General features: G+C 38.1%; 2 long non-coding RNA genes across 4 annotated transcripts; one reads left to right on the top strand and one right to left on the bottom strand.

Moving 5' to 3' along the window:
* Positions 1 to 458: 458 nt before the first annotated feature.
* LOC126621540 (uncharacterized) lies at positions 459 to 2,927 on the bottom strand. The gene is made up of 2 exons (XR_007623079.1): positions 2,099 to 2,927; positions 459 to 915 (listed from the first exon to the last, which is right to left on the bottom strand). It is a non-coding gene; the product is annotated as an uncharacterized LOC126621540 (long non-coding RNA).
* Positions 2,928 to 5,019: 2,092 nt separating this feature from the next.
* LOC126621538 (uncharacterized) lies at positions 5,020 to 7,338 on the top strand. Of its 3 annotated transcripts, XR_007623076.1 has the most exons (4): positions 5,020 to 5,239; positions 5,431 to 5,568; positions 6,189 to 6,247; positions 7,130 to 7,338. It is a non-coding gene; the product is annotated as an uncharacterized LOC126621538 (long non-coding RNA). The 3 variants fall into 3 exon arrangements; XR_007623075.1 differs by lacking the exon at positions 5,020 to 5,239 and having other exon boundaries at positions 5,269 to 5,568; positions 6,156 to 6,247; XR_007623074.1 differs by lacking the exon at positions 5,020 to 5,239 and having other exon boundaries at positions 5,270 to 5,568.
* The last annotated feature ends 7,507 nt before the right edge of the window (positions 7,339 to 14,845 follow it).

Below are 14,845 nucleotides of genomic sequence, written 5' to 3' on the forward strand. Positions count from 1 at the left end.
AGCGTAAAAATCTTTAAATGCTAGAAAGTCGGTTCAATTAGAGGTACATCTTGTTACATTCTGTCGTCGTCCATTATTAATGAAGTTCATTTCATGTCATGTTTTGTTATCAGCAATTAATATTTTTACAGCTTTCAAGTTATGAAGTTGTGAAGTTCTCTTGACATGATTAAGTACAAATGTTTCCATTATTGGTCTGCTCAACCTGCAATTTGACTTTGATTTACCTATTACTAAATGAGGTGTTTTCTAATTCTCTTTGACATCCTAGCTTGTATACATGGTGGTTTTTTGTTTGAATTATTAATTGCTGTCAAATTTACTGTTTTGTGCTTTTATGATCATGCAATTGATGTCCTTAGTTTTGGTTTTTTGTTTTCTACCACTGTGCTCCGATTTGGGTTGAGTTTCATAACCTTCAAAAGTTTCAAGTGATCTTCAACCTTGCAGTCAACAACTGGAAAAATCAACATTCTTGAAATGCTTCACTATTCTACAAGGATCAATGTCATAAACATATTCAACGACGTCACTGGGGGACCATTTTCCACAATTTGGGTTTTGCCAGTCTTCCCCATATGATCATCGTCGTCGCTGTTACTGCACACGATCAGTCGCCTCCACTTTACTTTGCAGCCACCGCCAGCGAAACCGTCAGCGGTGTCACACCTTGAGATGTGATTTGCAACATTAATCTTGCTCGCTTTCCAGCTGCTAAAGCTGATATAAATTCCATGCATTTTGGTTCTGTAATACCACTACTAGAGTTTCCATCCATTAAGTCTTGATCATTGTGATGCTTACAGTACTGCATTAAGTGAAATAACATGTTGCGACCTAGAAACTCCACTTGAACATGAGATCAGTTTCAGACATGAACTTCTCCAATTTATAAGAGTGATCACAGAGCCTCACCTGAGAATCCATCGTTATGACCATCATTCTATTACACTTCAAAACATGGAAACAGAGATTCATAAACCACAACCAAAATGCAGTATTGATTATAAGTTCACACACATTCAGACTGCAAATATGACTCATAACATAAACTGATATTAAACAGTCAATCACATAATATGCTCCCACTTTTCATAAAGACCAAAACAGAAATCAATCTTATAGGAAGGCAACATAACATTGACTTAAAACGATTTACTAATCATAAGCTTAAAACAGCCAAACTGTTTCCAAAGCATCAAACACAATTTCCTCTACAATAAGTCCACCATCCAAAACTACAAAACTTTTCTGAATATATGGAAAAATACAGCCTTGATTATAAGCTCTAATCAGAAATATCAGCATGCTAATTATGTTCATTCAATTAAGACCTTCATGTTTTGTTATTGAAATTTTGACAAAATCAAACAAAACCCAGATTTTAAATCGTGCACTAAGACAGATATGCATACATATATTTCGCAAGGTATAAAGCAATTGCAGTCTCATTCATGATTGATCATTCACGGTCTCCAGATTACTTTCGATAATTTCAATAGGATTAGTTCTTCGTGAGTTTCGTTATCGTAATTTTAATTTTTATTAAAAAACTTAACAGAACAATACGAATTATTAAACATACCTCCTGCAGATTTCAATTTGGAACAGCGCAGCGGAGATAATTATCCAAATTGAAAAAATTGATTTAAGAGTTGAGAGAATCACAAAACCCAGAACATGTTTTGATCGATGAAGTTGCTAATCAAAACCCCAAATTGGGAAAACAGCCTCAACCAATAGTTTTGCAGAAAAACCAATGGTAATAGTTTAAATATGTTTTGTCATTATCTGAAGATCACATACCAGAACCCGACTTCGAATCCTCAGGGTCGCAACTTAAGGAATTTTATTATTATTATTATTATTATTATTATTATTATTATTATGCTTTCGAACCATTTGATTTCAAGACTAAATTCATAAACATGTAAACCAGACTCTGATACCACATGTAAGATTAACAGGAATATATATATATATATACCTAAATTACTAATCACAAGTTTGCCAATTGAATCACCATAAATCAAGAACAAACTAATTATTACCATTAAACGTGTTTATGGAAAACTGATGTATTTGCAGAAACACTAACCTGCGGAACCCGATATGGAAGACGAAGCCATCGCAGCTGGTTGATCTAATAACCTTCTCCTCTTTAGCAAACACAAGTGCTTTCCAAACAATAGGTATTTGGTACAAAAGAAGCAGACATTGCAAGAGCAGTGATTATGATCATATACATATATATGGTCGTTCTAATCATTCCCCTATTAGAATTCTTATAGAACTCGAACAAGTAATCCATATTACAAGTGACCCTTAAAAGATAAAGTACAGAGATAAGTCCCTCAACAACAAGGACTTGTACTTATAATCCTACAAGAAAAAGGATTTCACTAGGCTTATCAACAGGACTATTCCATTCAAAAGATTTATACTACTCGGCTCTTTCAATTCATATTCATACTCTTACATTGCACCCTAAACTACTAAAACAATTTAGGAAAACGAACAACTTTATTAAAAAATTGGATACGAGTGCTGTGGTCGATTTAAGAGAGGTATGTTGTCGAGCTACTAGTAAATTGCACGTAACCCTAAAAGTATGTGCATGACATCTCTTTTGGGACTCGCTATGAATATATATGTTGTTGGGATTATTTACGCCCAACAGGTACAATTTACTAAGGAGAAAATATTTTGCATAAATGAAGTCGTGTTAGAAAATTACCAGCTGAAGAGTGTGCAAGTAAGCTTCCATGGCAGCTTGAGGACACCATTCCATGGCAGCTTGAGAACAATCGAATTGTTGCTGATAGAATCTCGAGGGGGTGTTGTCAACGTACAACTTCAATTTTGTTCGAGGAGAGATTGATTTGATGAATGATTTGGAACTAAAATAGTTGATGGAGGCATATTTATAGATACGTGGGCAGTTGGAAAAATTGCTTCTCGACTTATAATTGGATTGTTTTATGTCAAAGGTGGTGGTGAGCTTTGACAATATCCCATCGTGCGATGACAAGTGTCACCGTGCAGAATCTGAAATGCATGCATTAGGTGAAGTCGTGGCTGACTCTGGGGGATTTGATCATGTTACTAACTGGTGGGAAAAGGAAACAAATCCAAAGGAACGAAGAAGTTGCTTGTTTCTCAGACATATTGAACGTGGGAGGTAGGAGATACTTGACACCTGGTGCTGCCAAACATGCCCTCTGCAGGACATGTGTAGCTTATTATCAAATATAAGATACGTGGCTACACTACAGGAATTTATCCACATTTCGTCTAACGGTCCCAATCAAACCTTGGAGAGATCTTTTAATGTTCCCCTAACATGGGAACGATAGGCCTATAATTATATAAGTGGAGATAAATTTTTTATTTAAGTGTTTTTCTATTTGAATAATGACATATGACGTATGTATTGATATTTTGAACATGTTGATGCACAAAATCAGAAGTTTTGGAACAACGTAAATCCGACTGTGAATCTGCAAGAAATGTAAATAACACAAGATGTATCGTGATTCACCCAAGATTTAGGCTACGTCTACACTGATTATGTATTTATCTGAGGGAGAGAGAGCTCTGTGAGTGAGAGATTTGAGAGGGGGTGAGAGGGCCTAGGAATTGGCCTCCTTTAATTATGAGGGTGAGAGGTCCTTTTATAGAATAAGAGCTCCTCACTTACTACATATTTGCTCATTTATTTATCACATAATTACATTTAAGTCATTCGAGTATTTGTACGATATCTAAATACGAGACTTTAAATATGGTATAAACAGAACATATTAAAAAATAATCTAAACCTTGGAAGAGAAGGGATTGACCCTGTTTATCATAAATACATACAGCTCACCCTTTGTATTTATGTGACAAAATCATTTACTTGATTTTTATGAACAGGACCGTCTAGTTTGTGCAACTTACGGTACGTGGTATTTTTGTTGTTGGAATTGTCTTGTTTTATTTATAGGGTAGGAATTAGGATTCTTTTCCCTCCTACTACTATATATCATTTGATCTTCTCCTCTCATATTTTTTTTTTGTCTTTTTTCCTATATAAAAAATTCAAAACAAAATGTAAACGTAGTGTAATCGTAATCATTTAAATTGAAAGAAATCGAAGGAAAAAAATATTGAAAGGAAAGAAATATCACTCCTTTATTTATATGATTAGCTGTAAAGTATATACCCCTGATTTGATGTAATTTTCTTTTTCATATCAATGTAACTTTCTTTCTGCAATCAAGGTTTCTTACATACATTTAAGAAATAGAAAAGTCTTCAGCAAAAGAAAACTAAAAAGTGATTGTAGATATTTTGATGACAAAATTTAAACCATCTATTCAATAGAGATATTGTCGCACTATCAATATGAGAATTGTTATTAGTACTTCTAAAATCTCATTAGAGCAAGTTCACCCCTAAGGACTTTGTGCCAGCATCCAGCGTATTTATCCACTCAAGTGAACAGTAATAGACCTCAGTGAACAGTAATAGGCCAAAGCATCTCTACCCCTAACAAAAAATAGCCTAGTCCATTTTATTAAAATATTAGTATTTTTATTATAAAATAATAATTTTATTTTTAATTTCTGAATTTATAAAAAATAATAATTGTGACAGCCCGTCCCTAATTTTAAGAATTTTTAAAGTTTTAATAAAGGATTTTACAAAAATGCCCTTTGAGGCACGCACATCATTCGAGGTTAATCGTTGTGTCGTGCCATCTAAGATTTGTTTTCTTGACATATGCTCATAGTACTCGTCGTTACGGACGCGTGGGCGCAGACGGTTCGTGATTTGGAGTTATATCGAAGAAGTTATTAACGTTCGAAATTTGGGATTTTAAGGAATTATAATTTTAGTGAAGTATAGAAATTCTTTTATGAAAATGGACGGCCCGGATTTAATGGAATTTGAAATGGATGGCTGGGATGAGGGAAAGGTTTTTGGTGTGTGTATGTGTATGAGAAGAAGAAAAAGAAAACAGAAAAGAAGAAGAGAGACTGGGCAGAAATGCCCAATCGGGGAAGAAGAAGATGAGAGCGAATCAGAAGAAGAGAGAGGAAGAAACTGACCAACCATGGGAAGGAAATGAGGGAAAGGAGGGAGAGTGGTGCACGGGGGAAAAGGAGGAACGGGTCGTTCTTGACCCGTGCGGCCCGCGCGCGACCCGTCGGTGTTCTTCACCAAATTTCGTCGAAATTTCACCATTTTTCCGGTGAGTTACATCAATCCATCACTTGGAAAACCTTCTATGATCTTCCCTCTTTACGTTTCACCCCAAGAATCATTGAATTTCGTTGTGATTTCGCGAAGAACACCCCTACGGGTGCCGCGACCCTTTTGTTTAAATTCTCCAAATTTTGAAATGTTTTCTTTCAATTACTAACACCTTTAGCATTCCTTTAGGACCTAGAACAAAGCCCAAGAGGTAATTGAGGCGTTGGAACAAGTTTGAAGGTCGAATTGGAAACACCCAAATTCTAGGGTTCTTCACGGTTTTGGTGAAATTGAAGCACTTCCAGGCCAAATTGGCCTTGGCCACAGGTATGAAAGTTGTTCTACTCATTGAGATCTTCAAATCTGCAAATTTTGGTAATTTTTTTGAAATAGTTGAATTTTCCGGCGAGCCGGGGGCGGCCAACCGCCACCCGCGGCGGCCCATGCGGCGGCGCGTGGCCAATGGCCCGCCAATGTCATTATTAGCATGTGTTCGAGGTTCTAGGTTCAGTTTTGATAATTGATGGACGTAAATTGAATAATTGAACCTAAGTTGGTTACGATTCGTGGTTAAGTGAAAATGTGAATTGACGATCCGACCGTTGGATCGTCATCAAACTTTGATACGTTGTAATACGTAATATTTGAGGATTATAGGAACTTACGGATTGGGAATCCGATTTACGGATATTCCGGAATTGGAATTGTAAGTTCATAAAATAGAATGTTAACCGTCACTTAGTTTTGGAAATTGACGGAGATCCGACCGTTGGATGGTAATGAAATTTTAGGATGTTGTCCTAGAGGTATATTGTGGACCTCTGGAAGTTTCGGATTTGAAATCTGAATTGCAGATCATCCGGATCGAACCACGTAGTGACGTGTCTTCTATAAGTTATGTATTCTATCGGCAGGATTTCTGAGGTTGGGTTTGATTATTGTTCTAGGTGCTAATCTTCATGACGCCTTGATGTGTGGTGCGAGGGAGTTGTTGAGCGAACTCCAGGTGAGTGGGCAGTTTTGTTTTCGTATTACCTTTATACTATAAATTTTTCCCAGAAGATGAATTTATACGAAATTATGTTTTGAAAATGCCATGCATAGAATTATTTGGAAAATGTGAATTTCATATGAGTTATATGATTGATATATGATGCATACATGTTGCATGGTGCTGTGGAGGCACAGGTAAGTCAGGTGAGTTCATTATTCATTTAATTGATTGTTGATAAGATGTTTCAAGCTCATAACCTGCACCCTAGGTGTTAGTGCTTATTTTATTCACCACACCGCACGCTCGCCTTGGATCCAAGTAGGTGGATGTCGTACAGACCATGTGAGGGTTCCGACATGCTAGTCGTATAGATCACTAGGCGTGATTCCGACTAGTGGGTGATCTTAGTTATGCGCGCTGATGATTGATGAGAGAAGCACTAGAGCGTATTTTTACACCTTTCATCGTACAGACTACCTTACGTAGTTCCGAGTGATGTGCAGAGTAGGGCCGTATAGGTCACTGTGGTGACTCCGGCTTAGTGAGATATTGAGCTATTGAATTAATCGTATAGGACCAACTGCAGGGTCTCCGATTGATTCCTTATTTCACCTGATTTATATTTTGATTTATGGCATGGCATGTTTTTCTTGAAAAATGTTAAAGATTTGGGATTCAAGTTTTGAGATTTCATATGGTTATATATATATATTTTTCTGAAAAGTGTTAAAGGTTTGAGATTTGAGATTTTTGCTTATATATATGTTTATACATATGCTATTTTCTGGGAAAGTATACAGGTTTTACGGTGAGGGGTTAGAAATATTTTAAATGAAAAGTTTTCGAAAAACTTTGTTTTACTGACCCACTCAATTTTGTTTTGCGCCCCTCCAGGTTCAAGTTAGCAGAGCTTTGGTGGCCACGAGGAATCCAACGGTGTTCTGACAGAATTCACAAAAGTAGGACTCACCCTCGGGTGTGTCATCTTAGTAATTGGAAATTTTTTTTTAAAGCTTCTGAACTATGTAAATGGTTACGTCACTCTCACGTGACGGCCAGCACGCCCTCCTTCGGGACGGGGTGTGTCAATAATAATAATATCTAAATTTGTTAAAAAATTTATGTATTTTTTAAAAGTGAAATTCTTAATTTATTGGGGTAAAAAACGTGGACCGTTGATTTGTGATCGGACAGTCCGATTTAAAAGTAAAATTTAAATTTTTTTTATCGTTGGAAATCCAACGGTCTAGAAAAACTAGCCGTTGGAAATCCAACGGCTATGAGCATGCCACGTCACTAATGGGGCTCCGGAGCACAAGTGGGCTGACAGCCCTATGCAACCTTGTCTCTTACTCGCGGCCACGCGTGAGTATCGTGCACGCGTCAGCCAAATAGGCCGGCTCTTGGGTCTGTCAAAAATGGGCTGGTTTGTTGCCTGGTTTGGGCTGGGTGCCAGGCAACTTTATGGGCTGGAGTGAATGGACAGACCCTCAGTGTGTTTTTTTTACTGGGTGCTGGACAAACAAAGCTCTGGTGGAACTGCTCTTATACGCTCTTCATAACAAGTGTATGTGTCTTTTTCTAATTATAGAGAGTTAAAGTACAAAATAAGATTTTTTAAATGCCACCAACACTTCTCTATCAGCAAATCCCAACATTATCAAACAAATGGTTCAAATATGACCTACATAATACAATCTCCTAGTATTTTCCAAATCTAAAATAATATACAATTGAAAAGTTAATACTCAAATATAGAATTCACCACACGACTTGCACTTGAGTTCGGAATTCGTCCCTGAATTAAACTTTCGTTCATTTACACCCTGAATTTAACAAAATGTGTACCTGTTGACCCTAAAAACTACCAAGCTTACGTGGCGCGCAGGCCAAGTAATTTATGAGCTAACTACGTCATTCGGTTGTATGCAGGCGTGCCAACTTATCGACCGAGCTCGATCGATGAGTAAAATTTGTTGATGTTGCATTGGGTGCGCTGCTAACTTCTAAATCTCGCGACTGTGGCCGAGGAAGGAACACTCTCGACCTTCAGGTTCTAGAGCCTGAAGACAAGGTTGCTAGTTCTCCGAAGTTCAATATCAAATTCATATTTCAATGTGCCGAATGTAGTAACTTGTAACATCTCACTTCGCCGAAAAGGCTAATGAGATGACCTCTGCCAATAAGGATTCGAAAATCCTTTTAGACCAAGATTTGGATAAATAATCAGTCGGCCTTATCGCAGTGCTGTTTATCCAAACTGAAGGTGCTTCACAGTCGGCTGATTCTACGGCAACAATGTTGTTTATCCAAACTGAAGATGTTTGCCGATTGCCTTCACAGTGCTATTTATCCAAACTGAAGATGTGTTGGTGAAAAAGAAAATAAAAAATCTCAAGGTTGTTGAGAGGATTTGCGCAGGGCAGTTGTGTGTTGAATTGGAGGTCCCTTCCACGCTACCGATGCTCTTGTATTTATAGTAGTGTAGTCTGTTTGATGGCTTTGTAAAACTATTCGCCATGTAAATTGCCAATAGTATTCCTAAGAATATCTTCAAATATCCCCACAGATTACTATTCAAACTCGGCTAAAATCAAGCTAGTTGGGCTTAATTTGTGGCCACGTGCATGCAATCCAATATGTACTTTCAATTTCCGCTCTTTGCATGCAATCCTATCTTCAAATTAGTCTTTTGATTTGATAATGTCTGACAACATCCATCATTATCAAAAAGGCCTAGCCTCCCTAAAGACCTAGCCTCCTTAGGCTTCTTAAATGTTATCATTATCCAAGATCTTTATCTCACATTACCCTATGCTTTCAGACCAGGTGCATGCAACGAACTTGATATCAAACTTGGAAGAATCCAAGCTGCTCTAAATCTGATGCACTGCTAACAAACTCCAAATTAATTCGGACTGTTCCGCTTGCTTGGAGATATAATTTGCATCTATCTATCCCGCTTAAAAATATGTCAAGATAACTCATTAAAAGATAATTTTTATGGTAAAAACCATAATATTAACCTTCTAAAAATAAAATTATCCTCATTTTTCCATCCAACGGTTGGGAACTATGCCCATACTCAACGGCCTTGATTACACGGGCCAATGATGTAAATTTGGGTCCAAACATTGCTCCCAAATTTCCTTGAGCTTCGGCTCATAAGCCGAATGGTTAAGGAAATAAATTGTTCGTAACCAACAAAATCCCATCGTACCGCCAAAAAAGAAACTTTGTTCATCAACAAAAAACATGTATGTTTTGCCAACGCTGCGGCCTTCCTTGACTGCCACAACTCCATACCAGGCTCGGCAACTTTGCCAGAAAAATCTTTGACCATCCCACTCATGCAGTCGAATTGCAAATGAAGCCAAGAAAAATTGGGCCAAGAAGAACCCAACTCTTGGTAGCTCGGCCTGTCACCCATCATGATTGTTGTAATCACCTTTTCTAAAACCATCACGCGTAGACAACTCGGCCAAGTATGGCCTATCATTCAGCCACTCACCCCCAATATTATTAAATTACCGCAGTGGCATCTTTGATGTGACACAGCTAATTATATATGTTAAACCCGGATTTGGATCCTCTCCTAAGCTAATGGAGAGGATCCTCCTGACCACTAATCATGGGCCGTTGGATTTTTATCCAACGGCTATAATTATTATAACTTTAAAGGGACCCCTTGTTTGTAGCCGTTGGATAAAAATCCAATGGCCCATGATTAGTGGTCAGGAGGATCCTCTCCATTAGCTCAGGAGAGGATCCAAGTCCGTTAAACTCAATAGACCGACTGGTTATATATATATATATATATATATATATATATATATATATATATAAAACGACGTTTGACCGAAGTTAAACTTCCACCGAATGAATGCCACCGAAGGTGATTACCATGTAATCTCAAGCTGTTGGACAAAATATATCCCACCAAAGACCATTCGGTTGAAAACCCATTTGATTGTCAACCTCATCCCAAAAACTATTGCCGGGGAGCAATGTGAACATGATTTGAACATGCATTCTAACCTTTATGAAGCTCCGCTTCAAATTCCACCGAGTATGCAAATAATTTAGGCCTCGCTCTACTCGGCAAATACTTGTCCGCCGAGCTCAGTGAGCAAATACCAACAATATCTCGACTACGAAACAAAATCCATTTCACTTCATTCGGTGAGTCTTCAACTGCCGAGCTCGATCAACGGTCAAACTCAAGGACGAGGCCTATCCTTTCTGACTAATTTTTGGGAAAACTCCATTTTCAAGCAGGCTCTCAGTGGCACGGACTCCAAAGCTACTATCAAATCCGTGGTCTTTATTCGGCCAATCTTTCTTGTGGAAAAACTAAACTTCCATGGCCGAAATGTTGGTAAGGAAGAATGGACGGGGATGGGTAGGTGTAGAGCATGCTGCAAATATTCTTTTTAGCTGTCGAGGATACCCAATTTTATCAGTCGTTCGTGTTGTGGGTTTCGACCGAAATAGTCTACCGAAGACTTTAATTTTTTAAGCTGAGCACACCATCTTTTGGATTGCCGCACCACTTTGTTGCCCCCTTTATTTTCTTATACATCGGCATGAAAGGCCAAATGGTTAAGAAAATAATTTATTTATTATATATATATATATTTTAGCAAACGAAAATAAAAGTGGCCGAACCATAATTAGGCGGAGGCCAACGATATTTTATTCTGAGCCGAGATCGTTTAATACCAATATAGCCAATCAAACTATGCACTAGGCCGAAAAAATGATCTCCAAATATTTTTGACTTGGTTAAATATTTTTCATCAGCCACCGAATGTGTTGAACAATTATTATGCCCCTCAGGCATAATAATTTCGCCAATTTCGGCTTTTAACTCGAACAACTTAGCCGAATGAGATTTCTCCGTATCGGCTTTATCCCTAATAATCATATTGAGTAGTGTAGTTTGTTCGGCTAGGCCTATGTCCTGTTCGTCTTTGGAACACTCCTCTGACGGATCATTTTCTAAGTCAATTTTTGGCTCAGAAACTTGAACGTTTTCTTCTAGGCCTACCACACTTACAGTCTCGACCGAAAAAACAGGTGGCCTAGGTTTTTCTTCGGCCGTCTTGAAAATCTTCTTCGGCCGAATGTTGCTTGTGGCCGGAGCGAAAAATTGCCCCCTGGCCTTTGGACTTAACCATTTTTCAAATGGAATTGATCTGTAATCAGAAACGTAAAGAAAACGGTCATCATCTAGCCAGGCATTAAATCGAGCCCTGTCTTCTTTTACCCATTGCTCTTGCAGGGTAACAGGAGCTTTTATTCTCAACATGTAAGCAAATGACTTTTGCATCTCTCTATGGCCATGAAGAATTTTTTCCACTTCCAAAGATCTTTTACATTCCTCATTGTGTTTTTTCAATTCCTCTAGGAGCTCGTACAATATGCTACGTTGAGCCAGATTGGAATCTTGATATATCATATGAACTTCATAGTATTAGCACTGGGTCTCACTGGGCATGCCAAAATGTTGACCCTAAAAACTACCAAGCCTACGTGGCGCGCAGGCCGAGTAATTTATGAGCTAACTACGTCATTCGGTTGTATGCGGGCGTGCCAACTCGTCGGCGAGCTCGGCCGATGAGTAAAATTTGTTGATGTTGCGTTGGGTGCGCTGCTGACTTATGAATCTCGCCACTGCGGCTGAGGAAGGAACACTCTCGGCCTTCGAGTTTTAGAGCCTGAAGACAAGGCTGCTAGGTCTGCGAAGTTCAATATAAAATTCAACTTTCAGTGTGCCGAATGTAGTAACTTGTAACACCTCACTTCGCCGAGAAGGCTAATGAGATGATCTCTGCCAATAAGGATTCGAAAATCCTTCTCGACCAAGACTTGGATAGATAACAGTCGGCCATGTCGCAGTGCGGTTTATCCAAACTGAAGGTGCTTCACGGTCGACTGATTCTACAGCAACAGTGATGTTTATCCAAACTGAAGATGTTCGCCGGTTGCCTTCACAATGCTGTTTATCCAAACTGAAGATGTGTTGGCGAAAAAGAAAATAAAAAAATCTCAAGGTTGTTGAGAGGGTTTGCGCAGGGTAGTTTTGTGTGTTGAATTGGAGGTCCTTTTTCTCGTTGCCATTGCCTCTGTATTTATAGGACTGAGGTACTTGCTTGGCACGGCTAGATAATTGTGTAGAGTCTGACTGCAACTCTAACTAGCTGAAATAAATCTGATCCGTGGCCTTCAGATTTCGCAACTTCTAAAATAAAGCTTATCTAGGCTTTGTCATACCACATCAGAAACCTAGCCTATCTAGGCTTCTGATCTAATTAAAAACCTCCAGTAGAAAACTTTATCACCATGCAAAAACCTAGTCTACCTAGGTTTCTTGTATCATCATTACCACCTAGGCTTATCACATCTCCACCAAAAGCTTAGTCTTCCTGGACTCCTTGTCTTATCCATCACCCAAGGCCATCATCATGTATCATGATCCTACCTTAATAAAATTTAAAATCTATCTTGAACTGTGCCGCACACCCACATCCGGATATCAACTTGAACTGTGCTGACAGGTTTCCAGTTGGAAATACATATCTCATCATTCATAAAAAAACTATTATTAAAAGATAATTATGATAAAACATCATAACATTATCCTTTAATAATAACAAAATGAATTACCTCTATTTCTCATCCAACGGTGTGAAGTTATGCTCACTCAACGGCCTCGATTACGCGGGCCGAAGGTGTAAATTCGGGTCCAAACAAATACACACGCGTTATCTTTGAATAAAATATAGATATCTAATGTCCAACATACTTTCATACTGCATGTACTTCATATCAATTATTATATGAGCAAAAGTGCTCTTATTCTGTCAATCAAACCGAAAAACCTCTCTTCCGCATAATCATGTATTAATATTTTTCTTATCACTCTGTCACTTTCCACTACTACACTGAAATTTTTGTAACATTGGAATTGTGATACATTATAATTTGAAATCATCCCTATTATCATATTGGGTATAAGCTATACTATAATAAGGTTTTCTTAGTTGATTTTCGGGTTGCTTCCACTAGAAGAAATTTTAGCTCCGTCCTTGGTCCCACATATGTCCTAGCTGTTAACTCAAGATCTGAGTTCTTATGAAGCGGAGGAGACTGAATGTAGAACGGCCAGCAAGGACATTTATGGAGCAACTTGACAAGCTTAAATTTTTGTTCCGTCTCTCTTCTTTTTGGGTTGACGATGTGAAATCGTTTTTCGTTCATCTGCTTTTGATTGAATAGATTGTCGCTAGGTTGTAAGCATCTTGCGTGACTTGCCTCTTAAAACTAATGTCCATCCTTCATGTCGTCGATGGACGTGTAAGTAGTGAGATTGGCACTGTTGGAATGGCCCGCTTCACCAGTTGTCTCCATTGCAATTGTGTTTGCAGTCTTCGAATTTGCCCCCGGTGATAGAGGTAGAGTTACTATGGCAACGTATGAAGAATCACAGAAAATTTGAATTTGTAAACACGAAATTCCTAAAAACCAATAAGAATGCGCATATAAAATAATATTTTTTGTATTTATCATTTTCTGGGGTAAATTCTTTACAAAAATTAATTCTCTGATGCTCTCTCCAAACCAAAAGTCTCTAAAAAGACCAAAATATGGGTGTTTGATCTAGGGCGCGCCGTAGAAGCTTGATCAGATGTCACAGAATTTTTGTAGTAGTATGTGATGTTTGTTTCGGTGGTACCGAATTAGCTCGTGTGAGTGGTGCTTGATAATTCTTCAAAAGGATGATGGAGAATTTAGGAGAAGTTTAATAGAATTTGTGGTGTGGCTGGAGAAGTTTGAAGGAATTGAATTTGGAGATTGCGCACATTGGCAGAACTTTTGTTCCGGATTGAAAATATCTCTGACTTAACAAGTTAGAACAGCTCTTATTCTCTCTGTGCTGGCTTGTCCCATTTCCTAATGTCATATTTATAGGCAGATAAGTATCAAACCACTAAATGTTCTCACCACATTATCTCTCCTACTGTCAAGAAATTATTTCCATCTTCTTTGGCCTTTTCTTTGAGTGCTAACTTTGGATGTTCCTTAGTGCTCCTTGTGGTGTTGTTTTGGAGCTGCTATCTTCATCCAATATTAACCCAAAACACGTTTCGGTGGTGCTCATATCCAGAACACGTTTGGTAGTGTACAACACAAAACACATCTGGACGAGCCATTTACTTTGAGATCCCTACTTCAATCGGATCTTTTCTTCACAGATTGATTATAATCATATCAAGAGCTTGAATTTTTTTTGGCTGCATGACTGAACTTGTGATCCATAAGTTCAAATTTCGTGTGTACAATATAATTTGTTTTGTACTATGACCGCTTATCCAACACAGAGTTTGTATTTTGTAATGTCTAATGCACAAACAAGAAGTAAAATAGCCGATTATGAAGTTCATGTATGCTTACAAGTGAAGGAGATTTCTTATTGGTGAAATCTCTAATTCGATATTGTTCCAGTAGAATACTGCGAGGGATTTGGTTTGTCCTTTTTTTGTCCTTTTTTTGGTGAAATCTCTAAATACATAGAGCATGAAGCCCTAGAAATATTCAAACACGAAA

This window comes from Malus sylvestris, chromosome 5 (assembly GCF_916048215.2).
Source record: "Malus sylvestris chromosome 5, drMalSylv7.2, whole genome shotgun sequence".
NCBI lineage: Eukaryota > Viridiplantae > Streptophyta > Magnoliopsida > Rosales > Rosaceae > Malus > Malus sylvestris.